At 48.5% G+C, this 15817-nt stretch overlaps 1 protein-coding gene across 2 annotated transcripts in view; it reads right to left on the minus strand.

Moving 5' to 3' along the window:
- HDAC8 (histone deacetylase 8) overlaps window positions 1-15817 on the minus strand; it is a 673568-nt gene that overhangs the window by 270354 nt on the left and 387397 nt on the right. The gene's annotated exons all lie outside the window — the stretch shown is intronic.

Raw genomic sequence — 15817 nt, forward strand, 5'->3', positions numbered from 1 at the left:
GTTGTCCAGAAGGGTGGTGGTGTTGCTGTTGTTTTTCTTTTCCAGGTGAAAGTTGAGGTCTCCCAGTAGAATGTAGTTCTCGGAGGTGAGGGCATGTGGGCTGATGAAGTCAGTGATGTCTTTGTTGAATTGTGTGCAGGTTCCTGGTGGTCTGTAGATGAGGGTGCCTCCAAGTGTGGTCCTGGGGTCGGTGTGGATCTGGAAGTGAAGGTGTTCGACGGTCGTGAGGTTATCGTCGGAGCTGGTCGTGATTCGGATGGTGTTCTTATGGACGATGGCGATGCCTCCTCCTGTATGGTTGGTGCGGTCTTTTGGGATGATCTTGTAAGCGTCCGGGATGGCTATCGCAATGTCGGGCGCTGATGAGGTGTTCATCCAGGTTTCTGTAAGGAATGCGACGTCCGGCGATGCAGTGTCGAGTAGGTCCCAGAGTTCAGTGGCGTGTCTGTGGATCGAGCGGGTGTTCAGCAGGATGCATTTCAGGTGGTTAGAGTCGGAGCTGTGTTTGGAGTTAATGGATTTGGTGTGGGTCCTGATGCTGGTGAACTTGCAGGAGTGGCAGGCGAAGGGTCCATGGGTTTGTCCTGGGGCAGTTTCACAGCATTGTGATTTGCGTCCGGGGTTGAGGGCAAAGAGGGTAGTGGCGTCATACGCTATGCGGGTGGAGTGGGATTTGCGAGGACCAGGGGGTCTGGCGCTGGGCGCGGTCCAGGCGCGGACAGGCGTAGACGGGCTTACCTTTGGCGCACCTTCGGCGCGAATAGGGTGCGACCGCTGCGCGTGAACGCTGCGCGAAAATGCATCTGTCATATGCGGATAGTGGAGGGGAGGGGCGAGGGAGGGGCAGCTGGGTGACGGGAGGTGGGGTGGAGAGCCGGGGAGGGAAGCACAACAACAACAACCAAACAAAATGGCAGTCAGCCAAAGCGAAACAGGGTTGGGGCACAATATGTGGAAAACGCGATGATAATGGTAGTGGAACCGGCACAAGACCCAATCGGGCACAAAGTCAAAATACAGGCAGCACAATAAAGCGGATCGTTGCAGCGCGCTTTGGGAGACTAGCGCTACGATAATATGCTAATTAGCGATCGCGGAATTGACAAGGCAGCGCGGCACAATTGAGCAAGTATTTAAAGCGATATGTGGCGATCTAGCGCAACGAGGGTAATCAATAAATATAAAATGGGTATTCAATGCAGGCAGTGGTCTGGCAGTGGGCGCTACGATACCAGTATGGCAAGCAGGGCAGGGAGCAGCGTGAAGAGGAGCGACCGCTTCTGAAGAATCAGGACGGTCACAGCGGTTCAGTGGAAGAGCGGAGCCTGACTATCAGTGGGAGGGAGGGGCAGCTGGGAGGCGGGAGGCGGGGTGGAGGGCCGGGGAGGGAGGCACAACAACAACAACCAAACAAAATGGCAGTCAGCCAAAGCGAAACAGGGTTGGGGCACAATATGTGAAAAACGCGATGATAATGGCAGTGGAACCGGCACAAGACACAATCGGGCACAAAGTCAAAATACAGGCAGCACAATAAAGCGGCGCGTTGCAGCGCGTTTTGGGAGACTAGCGCTACGATAATATGCTAATTAGCGATCGCGGAATTGACAAGGCAGCGCAGCACAATTGAGCAGGTATTTAAAGCGATATGTGGCGATCTAGCGCAACAAGGGTAATCAATAAATATACAATGGGTATTCAATGCAGGCAGTGGTCTGGCAGTGGGCGCTACGATACCAGTATGGCAAGCAGGGCAGGGAGCAGCGTGAAAAGGAGCGACCGCTTCTGAAGAATCAGGACAATGAAATGGGGGGCAGCGGAACGACCATTGATGAAGGTTTGGGTAGTGGAAATGGACAAATGTAGGATCGCACAAAAAGATGTCTATAAATCCAGGGGTTGTCATTGGAAGAAGAGGACAAAAAGTGGAGCGGGTGGAATATGCATAGGGGGGAAATATGTGTTTCACCAACGGTGGAAATTGAAATGTTGGAAAGGGGAGGGGACACAGTAATGTAATGATGAACATAGTCATTGTGCACTTTTATGTTCTAAGAAAACGGTTCTACTTGTAATGGAACACATGCCTATATTGATCTGTAATATAACAAGTTAGAACCAATAAAATATTTTAAATTAAAAAAAAGAAAAAGGGGGGGCGTGGCTTGCGACCGTAGAAAATGGCCGCTGCCTAGAGAAGCCCCCGGAGCCCCCCTAACAGTGCCCTGGTAATCCAGTCAATGATCCTGAAGCCTATGCAACGAGGAGCGTAGCAACGGCCACCGCATCAGCTCCAGTACCTGCTGGAAGAATCGGTACAGTGAACCGCCCCATCGAAGCTGAGCTAGCCTTGGGGACGGAGTTAAGGCCTAGCCCCGGAGGAGAAGCCAGGCACCACAGTGACGCAGACGGGGCAAAATCGCGGACGCCTCCGGGCCGGGGACTCAGCTCGCCACGGAAGGCGCCGCAGAGAGAACACAGGGCAAACACCACAGAACAACTGCTGGAGCAAGGGGGAAAGGCCAGAAGACGCCACAGATCCCCTCTGATGCCACAGCAACACGGTCCCACGACGCAGGGTAGAGGTGGGCAAGACGTGCTGGTCTGAGGCCCCCCAGTGTCCCACACAATCCAAAGAGGGAGTGGAGAAGTGAGGGGCGCCGGTGAGAGATGCAGGCTCCTTAACAGAGAGGCCCTGATGCTCCACGACTAGTAGAGACGGTGAATAGCGGTACAGAGTGGTGAGAGTACCGGTGCTACGGACCCAGGGACAAGGTGGTGTTCCTAAAGAGAGACCCACGGCCCCTATGTGTAGGACGGGGGTCCTAGACTCCATAGCCGGCAACTTACTATATTAAGCTCCTGACACCTGGATAAAGAGACACCGGCGAGTCGGGCGCCCGAATACTGAACCGCAACAAGTTGATATAGACGCCACAGCCAAGCCACCTTTACCCACGATTTGCACAGCGCCCCACGACGTCATGAGTGCCAGAGGCTCCCGGTCAGTCCAAAGTCACCGCTTTGAAAAATATACTGTCACAAAGGACCAACAAGCGGGACCCAACATGACAGACGGTGCCGCAAAAAGCGAGCAGCAGGACCCACCTAAGAGGTTACCCTCAAGGACGTAATGGCTACCCTGCTACAAATGCAGACCTCCATAGGCTCCATCTCCAGTGAAGTAACGCTACTCAGGGCAGATTTTTCTAAGATGAGTTGAAGAGTGACAGAAGCCGAAACCACAACTAAGGCCCTATCGACAGACACTGCAACTCTGCAGAGGCAAGTGCGCCAGATGGAGCTTGCGCACAAACAACTAACGGAGAAACTGGATGATCAAGAAGGACGCTCTCGGCGCAATAACGTGCGCCTAGTTGGTGTTCCGGAATTTTTTAGGGGTCCAGCCTTAGATCTGTTCGTAGAGGAGCTGGTACAGATGCAGCTCTGCCCTTGTGGACTCCAAGTTCTTCTCGGTGGAAAGGGCACACAGACTCCCGGGCGGGCGGCCCAGGCCGGAAGCCCCCCCTCGGCCTATCCTTGCTAGAGTATTTAATTTTAGGGACAGGGACGCGATCCTACAAGCGTCCAGGACTGGCCGGCCTCTCAGTGTCGACAATTGCGTGGTGACCCTGTACCCGGATTACACAGCGGCAGTCTCTGCCCAACGACACACTTTCACGGAGGTTAAGCGAGAGCTCCGTGACAGAGAACTCAAGTACGCAATGCTCTATCCCGCTCAGCTCACAGTTGAGGCAGAAGGAAAAACCTGCTTTTTTGAATCGCCCAGTGAGGCGCAGGACTGGCTGGAGGGCTGGAGACCGTCGAAAGGGAGCCAAAGACGGAGAGCAAGGCGGCAGACAATTCGCGCAAGAGACCCCAGGCCAAACGGAGGGAGCAGCACAAGATCTACACGGAGAGCAGCGGAACGGAAGTGACGTAGAGTGAATTTGGGGATGGAACTTTCCTGGACTATGAAGCGTAACTGGAGTAGCGTTGTCACACAGGGACACAACCCTCCCCCCCCTACATTATGGTAGGGATGGGGAAGGCCCTCAGATATGATACTGACACATCGGCAGGGCTATGCTCTACCAAGTCATTTGGGCGATGGTGATAGATGGCATGCCAGGAGATGGAAGAACACGACCTCGGACGGTCCGAATTGAGTTGTGCACAGCACCTCTACAGGCTGAAAAAGGACAGCTTTTCGGGGACAGTGGTGAAGCGGGGATGGACTCTCCCCCCTCCCACGCCCCTTCCCCTCTTTCACGCAAGTACACAGTTATGGGACTAAAGCACTCTGCTGAGTTGGGGTGGCGGGTCGTTTTAAATCCGCTGGGCAGGGAAGCAGGGAGGAGGGTGGAGGGATGGGGTCAGTTTACAGGGATTTTTCTGGTTGGGGTTGCACCCCCTTTTTGTGCTATTACAACACAGATGACTGCAGAGCAAGACATGACAGACTGCAATAGAGGAGTCCAGTTAAGATGCTCCACTATAGACCACAATGCCAGACACAAGCCAGGGTGACAGGGACACATATATACATGCCCACAATGCCCAGGGACGGACTTCTCAGCTTTCAGTAGTCTCCTGGAATGTAAATAGATTAGGGGATAAAATTAAACGGGCTGGTGCTACAGTACCTGAAGCAGAAAAATCTGGCGGTGGCATTTTTTCAGGAGACACACCTACAGGGAACGACTTTTAAAGCCTTAAACAGGTGGGGATTCCAGATGGTGGTACACTCAGAATTTACATCTAGGTCTAGAGGAGTTGGGTTCCTCATAAACAAGCGCTTCCCTCTCATAGTTACTAACACGTATCATGATGAACAGGGACGCTTTGCGGCAATCACAGGGCAGTGAGATGTTAGATCCTACAACATAGTGTAGGTGTATATTCCACCGACACTGCACCAAGCTGCTTTTGTAGACCTGGTGAAATTCCTGCTTGCACTCCCCTGTGGAGAACTGATTGTTGGAGGGGATTTCAATGCTGTTATGGATTCAACGATAGATAGACAACCCCCAAGAGACGCTGGTGGGCCGTCCTATAGGTTACAAGACTTTGTGGAGGCGCTTGGGCTGGTAGATACATGGAGGATTAGTCACCCAATGGACAGGCAATTTACATTTCACTCCGGGGTTCACAATAGTCTATCCATAATTGACTACATTTTCACGTTAGCCACAGGGATGCAAGGCATGACAGACATTAGACATCTGCCCAGAGGCATATCGGACCACTCACCGGTCCTCGTTACATATGCACCATTTACCCCGCAGACTCTTAGGTTATTCTCTATCAGACCGGGATTTCTCCAGGAACGTAGACTGCGCAGATCACTCATACAGGTCACAAAGAATTATTTCGCAGAAAATCAGCACTCAGTCCCCTCACCGACGACTATATGGGAGGCTTTTAAGACTACTTCGCGGCAGCGACATCTCCCTCATCATGGGCAAGAAAAGAGAACACCAGAAACACACTGATGACCTAGAGTCGGAGGTGGCGCAGGCAGAACGGGCGCATTCAGCTAGTAACACAGAGGAGACGACCCATGCACTGCATTTACCATAGCAGGCATACAGAGCGTACGCACAGGAGGAGGCCTCTAACAGATTAACCACTACTCAGCATAAGATATATGGTCAGGGGGACAAAGCAGGCCGATTGTTGGCCTGGTTGGGGAAGAAAGAGTGGGCAAGTAACTGAATAACACAGATACGAACCAAAGATGGAGACTTAGTGACTGCACCACAACAGATCTCCGAAGCATTAGCGCAGCACTACAAGACGGTAGACGATAATCTTGCCTTTATACACAATATACAGTTATCCACACTCGAGGCAGACGCCATAGCTGCTTTAGAGGAGGATATCACGTCAGACGAGCTTACACAGGCGATCAGGGCATTGCACACCGGGAAGGTGCAAGGGCCCAACGATCCCAGTTGAATTTTATAAGTACGGGGCAAAACACATGGTGCCCCATTTATTGGCCATGTTCACTGAGAGTTTCACAGATGGTATCATACCACGGGATCAGCGCCTTGCTACCATAGTTTTGATTCATAAGGCCAAAAAGCCAGTTGAGGAATGCACATCATACAGGCTGATCTCTCTCCTTAATGTGGAGGCAAAAAAAAAAAATCGCTAAAACTCTGGTCACTAGGCTACAGCCGCATTTATCTGACATTATCCATGCAGATCAGTCAGGGTTCATGCCGAACCGTAACACGGCGATCAATCTGAGACGCCTTTTCGGTGTACTGGAGCGCAGTTCAACCATAACAGAAGACGCTGCAATACTTTCTTTGGATGCACAAATGGCGTTTGAACTGGTGGAATGGCCCTTTCTTTTCGCGGTCCTACAGCGTATGGGCTTCAGGCCAAAGTTCTGTACGTGGGTCCGCTTACTGTACACACAACCAATCGCGCAAGTTGTAGTTAACGAATACCTGTCGAAAGAATTCCCACTGGGGAGGGAGACAAGACAGGGGTGCCCATTGTCACCCCTGCCCTTCACGATAGTACTGGAGCCGCTCGCGGCATGGATCATGTAGGACCTCACGATACGGGGTATAAGGTGGGTGATTGGCTGGGACGATCGCATTTCGCTATATGCGGATGACATCCTCTTATACTTGACGTCTCCAAAGCGATCCATTAATTAATTATTAGATATCTGTGCTGCATATGGGCGAATGTCTGGATAAACCATTAATTGGGACAAATCATAGCTGTATGTCCTGCAGGGTCCCCAGCCACGGCTGCCGAGAGGATGCGATCTGCAGATTGTCACAACTGGGTTTAAGTACCTGGGGATATTTATAACGCACGACCGTGCACACTTCACTGAACTAAACTTAACTCAACCCTTGACCGATTTAAAAAAGATGTTAAACATTGGCGCATGCTGCCTCTAACACTCCTGGGCCGAGCGGCACATTTCAAAATGGTAGCACTCCCAAGATTTCTGTACGCGCTACAGAATACTCCGTTCCCTGTCCCACGACTTATTTTGGGGCAATCAATGCAGAGGTAACAACGCTGCTTTGGGACGGGAAAGCACCTGGCATAGCACTCCAAAAACTTACTAGAAGCTGGTATGATGGCGGGATTGCTCTACCGATATTAAACCATACTATTAGGCTTCCCAATTAGTCGCGATTAATTATTGGTTGCATGTTCCTCAGGGAGACCCGGCATTCAGGCTAGACAGACATCTTCTAGCACCGGCAGGGATTATGAGCACCTTATATAATAAAAAGAAGAGACAATCTATCACAGGACCGACATTACACACCATAAGTATATGGTCTGAGGCACAGCGAGCACTTAGATGGGAGGGGGTGGTTACGAAGGCCATGCCACTGTGGGACACAAAAAAACTTGAGATGCTGGGCAACACTAAGGGGTTTTGTGACTGGGACTCCATAGGAATATCGACAGTCGGAGACCTCTGGCAAAAGGCAGGATGGTCACTTTCGCTCACTTGCAGGCCACTTATGGTCTAGCAGAGACTGAGAGGTTCCGATATATGCAGATTAAACATGCGTTGCAGTCCCTGCTACCACCGGACACGAATCCGGAAGACTCTTCTCCACTGGAGGATAGACTCCTGACCAATCACCGACAGAAAAAAGCAATTTCGCTAACTTATAAGAAAATAATAAACAATAGACCAGATCTTACAGAGACCCTGAAGACCAAGTGGGAGCAGGAGATAGGAGACATCGATGAGGCGGACTGGAGAGAGGCGCTTGCTTCTTCTAAGGAAGCTGCTATTCCATCTAGGCTTTGATTGGTGCAGCTAAAAATGTTGCTCCGCACATACTACACCAGGGCACTCCTTCACAGGATAGGGAGGGCGGATACGCCGCACTGTCTCAGGGAGTGTGGGGAAACGGGAACGCTCTACCATACCATCTGGAGCTGCCCCAAGATAGTGGGCTACTGGATGGCAGTAATGAGGATGCTTTCCCAGGTGACGAGAATCACTGTGCTGCCAAGTCCGAGATGCTGCCTGCTTAACATATGGGACCCGACAGACTTGGAACACAACGGCCCAGGATTGGGTGACGTTAGGCATGACAGTAGCGAAAAGGAACATTGTGCAACGTTGGGGTTCTATGTTTAGCCCCACTCTTACTCAGTGGTGCAGAGATATGGACATGGCTATGGTCGCAGAAAGATCAGTTTACATGAATAGAGGTTACCCGAAAAAATGGGAGAAGGTCTGGGGGGGACGGAACACCTACTGAGGAGGCATATGTGAACCCCCGCAGCCTGAGGACTCCGATTCGGATGCCAGTATTTGAAAAAAATTTGATGTACGACCTCCTGCAATATGCCCCCATGGGTTGGGGAGGGTTGAGAAGGGGGAGCATAGTAGAAGTGATAGTTCCTGTACACTGTCAACGACAATGTGTGATTCTGGACATAACGGGTCTACAAGATATGAAAAGTCTGTTATTGAAATGCTCTGCAAATTATCTCAATAAAAATTGTTTAAAAAAAAAAAAAAAAGAAAAAGGTGCCAAGTGATTCACCACAAGCAGGTAAGTCAGAGCAGGCCCGATCAAGATGGGTGTTTGGGGGGTCAGGAGGTCGGGGGGACTTGAGGAAAGGGTCAGGACGATTCATTGGCCCCTCCCACAGGAGGGGCTAGACAGTGGGGAGGATACTCCAATGTCCTTTTTCCAGTTTTGCGCCAGAGCGATAGCCAACGGCTCCCTGAAATGGTTTGAACTGGAATATACAAGGAGGGCAAAAAATGTGCCCTACAAGCAGTCTCAGTGGTGCTGGCAAGCGCCCCCACCCTGTCCCAATACACTAAACCCTGTCTGGGAGGTGGTCACACCTCCCAGTCAGAATACCTATTGTTCTGCCTTCCCCTGCTCGAGCATGGCTCAGCAGCAGGAGGGCAGAATCATGTCACTGGCTGGCAGCAGTCCTAGCTTGTTGTCCGGTTCTGGAAGGCTAGCACCAGGAGCACTGAACGACTCCCGGAGGAGCTTTACAGTGCATGGAATCATACCTCCACCACCGTTTACGGTGTGGAGGTATGACTCCAACATATTTGATACCAAACATGACAGGGTTCGTTACAGCCAGTTTAGAGATGGTCATTGTGTAATGATGCATGGCCACTCTATATGTCGTAATGGCTGTTGCACTTACAACCCAGGATAATGGACTCCGAAGGTTGTACGGGTCCCCTGCTCATGCAGGGGCACCCTCAATCATACCCTCTTACTTTGGACCCTGCACCCTGCCTTCAGGATTAAAAGGCCTGACTTAGGGGTGACTTATAGGTTTAAGTGTAGTGACCTCAGATATAAGGATACCTATATCTGTCGTAAGTGGTGTTAGCACCAGCGTACACAGGCTGCAATGGCATGCCTTGAGTCACAATTTTATTGGTCCCCATGGGTGGCATAATACATGCTTCAGCCCATGGGAGACCTCTGGTGTACCTATGCCCTGGGTACCTTAGTGCCATATACAAGGGACTTATCTGGGTATACCAGTAGCCAATCTGGAGAGTACCTAAGTACTCACCATGTCCAATTTAGGAAAGAAGCACAGAGACGGGAGTCCTGATTAGCAGGATCCCAGTCAGACTAGTCAGAAAAACATAATGACCATAGCAAACAGTGGGGGTGAACATGAAAGCAGATCCTACTTTCCTACAGGGACAATGAGGATTAGCTGTGCTCAATCCTTCTTCTCTGTCTTTTGCACTTTTGGCAGAAACGGAATAGGCTGGAATGCATACAGCTGGCCCGAGACGAGCTAAAATAGGATGCATCCAGCAGAGAATCACGAAGTGTATGACACAAAACGGAATAAATATCCTGTTCTTGGCTGTGGCGAATAGATCCACGAATGAAACCCCAATCTGGAGAAGAACACTTCCATCACTTTGGGGTGCAGCTTCCAAGTGTGGTCCTCCACGTAAAGATGACAGAGAGAATCCACTCTCACAATGAGGGAGCCTGCAAGATGAGCCACTACCTGGCAAATTCCCAGTAGCTGTACTCACTTTCACTGGTTAATCACCTCCCATTGCAGGGCCCAGGACTCCACACAGCATTGTCTGTATAAATAATGGATGGTATTAGTGTTGTCCAACAGAATCTGAACATTAGTCTTGAGATGGAAGGGAGAACTGCTTTCATTGCAAAACACACCACACACAGCTTGATCGTGTTTATGTGCAGGAGGCACCCAAAAGACCCCACACTAATATTTTGTCCAATGGGCTCCCTGCTCAGGAATGAGGCATCTGTAACAACGGTAACCTGAACCTGCTGGTGGTTGAATGCAGGACTTGTCAATAGGTTCTTGTCCAATGATGAGGAAGATTCTGTCATCGGGGAGCAGTTTAGACACTCCAAATAGTCCTGGCTTGAGAAAGTAGAAGAATTCTCCATCCTACAGAGGTGCTTGTGTTTCTTTATGGGAAGATCTCTTAGAAAGTTTCCAGATAGAGGACTTACTTTTTCGGTCAAAGAGAGTGCTTTGGAATCTCCTTGCAGGACTAGGTCAAAATTAACTTGGCCTCTTGCTCCCTTATAGCATCCGAGTGCATGGAGGCACAATAATCAGAGGATGTGTGTTTCAACCTTAGGCACAACATGCGGATGTCATGGAGATCTGAAAGAAACATCTTCTTACGGTACCTGTAGCAAGACCTTAAACCTTTGGGGTAGACATTTGAAGTACATTGTGGTCAACAGGCTCAGGAATTTGCTGCTGAAATGCCAAGAATGCTCAAGACCTGTCTCAAAAAGGTGTTGAAAAACACTAACCGACATCCCGCAGTGGTGGGATCTTACATATTTCCGTAAGATGAGTGGAGGCAGAGAAGGGGTTAAGGTCGTATAGCTCCACCTGGCAGCGCTGCCGAGATATTGCTGGGGAAAAGTCTTCTGGAACATTAAGAATCCCAGAAAAGAATTCAGTGAGGAATATTCAGGAAGATGTATCCATCAGAACAGTTCACGTATGCTTACAATCCACATTAAAAAAGATCTTTGCTAATCACTATCTGTACCACTCAAAGCACATTAGAGGTAGGTGAATGTAATAAGGAAAATCAGTACATCATGGATTACAAATAAAAAAATTAAACTAATCATTACATTTACAAAGACAGAGAAAAAGAGTGTGAAAGAGATTATACATCAAACCTGCTCAGCCTACATTGCTCATGTCAAAGCAGCTTTTGTGTGAAATGAGATGATAGATATAGGGAAACATAAGACAGATATCAGCAGTTCATATCAAAGTCATGCTGTTATGTTGACGACAATTGCACTGCTGATACGAACCCTCTCATACCATGCTGTGGCCACATGCCAGTCTCTGCATCTGAAGTCTAATAAACCAATGTTACTTTGAAACAGTCCCCTTCTGTTATTAGGATTCTGCAACCACACGCGTATATAAAAGATCTCTTCTGGCCACTATACCATGGGGTGATTAAAAGTCACATGTTTAGCACATTTTATACACAAAGAGTACATAGATTTTACTTAATAGGTATGGTACATTCCTTTTGGAATCCAAATAGATTTTCAGGCATCAGATACACCAGGCCTCAGGCCACAAGTAAGCAAGTAAGCAACGTGTTTATTGCTAAATTGATTAAAATTATACAATACATCATTCTCTAAAATCCAATTGTACCATGTGTCATTCTCAAACAAAATTCAACAGAGAAAGTGAAAAGCCAGAAATGTGCAACACTGCTGAAAGGGAAAAAATCTCTCATAAAAGATACCTTAAAATACAGGCATATAAAAAATATAAGAATATACTAATATTATTACTAAAAACATCCCTCCCGTTAACATGTAAACAAATCTGTAATTTCTGCAATATTTAAGACAGAGTATCTGTGAATGAGTCAGAAACACAGATTCTCCACATAGATATAGAATGGACCATTCAGTAAACTTTCCCCTAGGAACACCAGGACTCTAATCTTCGAAGGAGTCAGAGCTTTCTCCATAAAGTTTATGAGACTCACAGTCATTTAGAGGTTCACACCATACGCTGCATATTTCAGAGCGTCCATTCCTCAGAGACACCCCTTTTTGATGAAGAGTGGTCTTAGCTACCTTTGTAGCTCCGGTAAGGGCACAGGGCAAATGCACACAATATGACTCAGAGAATCTAACTTAAAATTGCACAAGTAGCATTGTTTTGAATAGTCTTTGTATGACAGCCATGCTTGCCTTCCATTAAGTGAGAACATAAAACAAGAATGTGGATAAATCATAGTCTTACTGATTTGGCCAGAGGGCAGGAAAGGCAATCGGCCAATTTCTTACCACAGAAGCTCTTCGCTATAAAGACATATCTTTTCCTCGTGCAGTCTTCACATGTATATGTGTGTTACAGGGGTCACGCGGAACCTATGCAGAGCAGCTAACCCTAGCAGTTCCCACGCTGCTGACCTTAGGTTGGTACTGGAAGTTGCAGCACAGGTCTCAACTTACATAGAGCATTATAGTGGTAAAATTCCATTTGGGAATCTCCCAGCACAGCAGAACTCCAACCCCAGAGGTCCAGAAAGTGAGAAAGCTGTGGGTTTTCACAAGTAGAACCAACATCCTTACAGATACAATCTTGAACAGCTCCCTTTCTCCCAGCATTTATTGAAATGAAATGAAATGAAAATAGGTTTTATAAAGCGCAGAATAGCTGCCCGGAGGCGTCCCAGCGCTGAAAACTAACAGGTGTTGCCCATAGGGCCAAGTACAGGAGAAGCAACTTATTTGTTAAACAGGAAAGTTTTTAAATTTTTCCTAAAAGAAGTAAGGTCTGAGTTGGACCTAAGATGATAAGGTAGGCTGTTCCACAACTTGGCCGCGTTCAAGGAGAAAGAACGACCTCCTGCTCTAGATCTCTTAATCTTTGGCACTACTGCCAGTAAGGCATTAGTAGATCGAAGTTGTCTATTGGGAAGATAAGGGGTGATTAAGGTGCGACTAATTAGTGGCCCAGTTTCCCAAAAAGATTGATGGGCAACACAGAGAGATTTGAAGCTGACCCTGTCTTTCACGGGAAGCCAGTGTAATTTTTTCAATCCTGCCTTCACAGAGGTCCTACGGGGAAGCTGGAGCAAAGTTCGGGCGGCACAGTTCTGAATTACCTGCAACTTTTTCAATGTGGAGTCAGGGGTACCAAGGTAAAGCGCATTTCCAAAATCCAACCTGGCCAATATTAGTCCCTGGACCACAATTTGTCTGGCCTCAAACGGGAGTAATGGAAGAATCTTCTTCAGCATTCTCATCAGGCCAAAACAGGTGGCAGATAGTACAACGGCCTGATGGTTAAACGTCAGGGACTTGTCCAACCAGACTCCCAGGCTCTTGATGGCATCCCTGGGGACTGGGGGGGTACCCAAGCAAGCCGGCCAGATGTGATTGATCGTGGATGGTGCTAGATGTCCCAGCATCATGACCTCTGTCTTGTCTCCATTGAGTTTGAGACAAGACATGGTCATCCATCGATCAATCTTGCTCAGACATTCGAGCAGGTCCACTGTACCCACAGGGTCTCCGGCCCGCGTGAGAGAGACTACCAGCTGGGTATCGTCCGCGTAGGTAACGATCTTAATACCATACGGACGGACGACCCCAGCCAGCGGTCTCATATAGACGTTAAACAACGTCGGGCTTAATGAGGAGCCCTGTGGGACTCCACAGTCTAAAGGCTTGCTTGTAGAGATGGTTGCTCCCTCAAAAACCTGAAATTGCCTGCTGGATAGGAATGAGCGGATCCACTCCAACGCTCCTCCTTGAATCCCAATTTCCCCGAGGCGTTGCAACAGGATGGTGTGATTTACAGTGTCAAAAGCGGCACTGAGATCGAGGAGGACGACTGCCACCGATCCTCCTCGATCCAAGATGCCCCTAGTTTCCTCCAAGACCGCCAAAAGAGCCGACTCCGTCCCATGCTTGGGGCGGAAGCCGGTCTGCGAGGGATCAAGGAGATTATTTTCCTCAAGGAATTTGGTCAAGAGGCCATTGATGTATTTTTCCAATAGCTTACTGGCCCAGGGGAGCAAGGAGATTGGACGATAATTACTGAGATTGGTTACACTCATATTTGGTTTCTTAGCAAGTGCTTTAACCCTGGCTTCTTTCCACTTAGGGGGAACTATATTGGTGGAGGTGGAAGCATTGAGTACCCTTAGCATGATCGGTAAGATGGTCTGACTAATGGTCCTTAGAAATCTGGGAGGGGCCGGATCGCTGGGGGAGCCTGATTTTATCTGGGTCATTAGACTAGCTAATATATCCTGCTGTAGTAATGGAAAGTTCTCCAGAGTTGGGGATTTATTTTCTGCTGCCCCATAGTTGGAGAGGCCAACAGTGTCTGCCTGATTTTGTGAGTGCATGGTTGGGAAAGCAGAGTAGATACAATCTATTTTGTTAAAGAAATAATCCGCCAGCTCATTGCAGCGAGTTTGTAAATCCTCACTATTTATTGGAGACTGGGGAAGTGTAGTGAGATTTTTTACAATTCTATATATTTCCCTGGAATTGGACCTAGCATCATTAATTTTTTGTGTGTAATGCTGGGATTGAGCTTTTTTGATCTCAAGCTTATAGTTCCTGATGGAATTTCTATATGCTATTTTGTCGGGGTCTGTATATCCCAGACGCCATTTCCTCTCCAGCTTTTTACACATGCGTTTGATCTCCCTAAGCTCTGTAGTATACCAAGGTGCTGACGTCCTAGACCTTTTGGTGCGAGATTGTACTATTGGGAGAATGGTGTCCAGTGACTGAGTGATCCAGCTATTAAAGGTGTCATTAGCTTCTACAGGATCTGTAGTAATTAGAGGGATAGTGGCTTGGAGTTCACGAGCCCACTTGTCAGTTGACAATTTCGGCCAGTCTCGAGCCTCCCGTAAACCTGTCGAGAGAACAGGTGGTTTAGGGATGCACCAGTTTAGCCGGATCAATTGATGATCTGTCCATGGGAGAGCAATAGGGGATTCTGTGACTAAACCTAGGCAGTTACTAAATACTGGGTCTAGTAAATGTCCTTTCTCATGAGTGGGTGAGGAGACAAGTTGGGCCAACTGAAGAGCAGACAGGTCGGCAATCAATTCTTGGGCAGCATGATCAGCAGAATCTTCAAAATGCATGTTTAGATCTCCCAACAGCGTGAAGTTGGCAGATGTAATGGCCAGGTCTGCGATTACTGAGGGCGCGGAGTCTAGAAACTGTCTGGTCGTACCAGGGGGGCGATATGCTAGGATGCCAGAAAAATTTAGATTAGGTGAGAATTCCAAATTAAACGACACGCTTTCACAGTCAAGAATGGAAGTAGAATTGCATCGACATGTGTAAGTATCTTTAAACACTATTGCCAGTCCTCCTCCCCTTCCTAAGATACGGTCTGTCCTGGCTATTTGATAGCCATAAGGTAGTGCTTGGACGAGATCGGGCACCGACGAATCGGTTAGCCAAGTCTCTGTGAAAAAAACCGCATCTGGGTTATGCTCTTCCAGCAGTATAGATATTTCAGTCTGATGCTTGGGCATCGATCTGCAATTGAGAAGAAACATTTTAAAGGAATTCAGATGTTCCATGGGCAAAAAGCCTTTTGGATGGAGATGACAGTGTCGGCACTGGATAGGCAAGTTTAGCGGATGATATGAGTAGGCACACTCTGTTTTTACGAGGGGTCTCAGTCTTAACAGGTCATTAGAGTTGTATTTTATATGGGGGTCCAACAAATGACCAGGGGTCATGGCCCCTGGCCCCGTCCGGTCTCGGAC

The sequence above is a fragment of the Lissotriton vulgaris genome, chromosome 10 (genome assembly GCF_964263255.1).
Source record: "Lissotriton vulgaris chromosome 10, aLisVul1.2, whole genome shotgun sequence".
Classification (NCBI taxonomy): Eukaryota; Metazoa; Chordata; class Amphibia; order Caudata; family Salamandridae; genus Lissotriton; species Lissotriton vulgaris.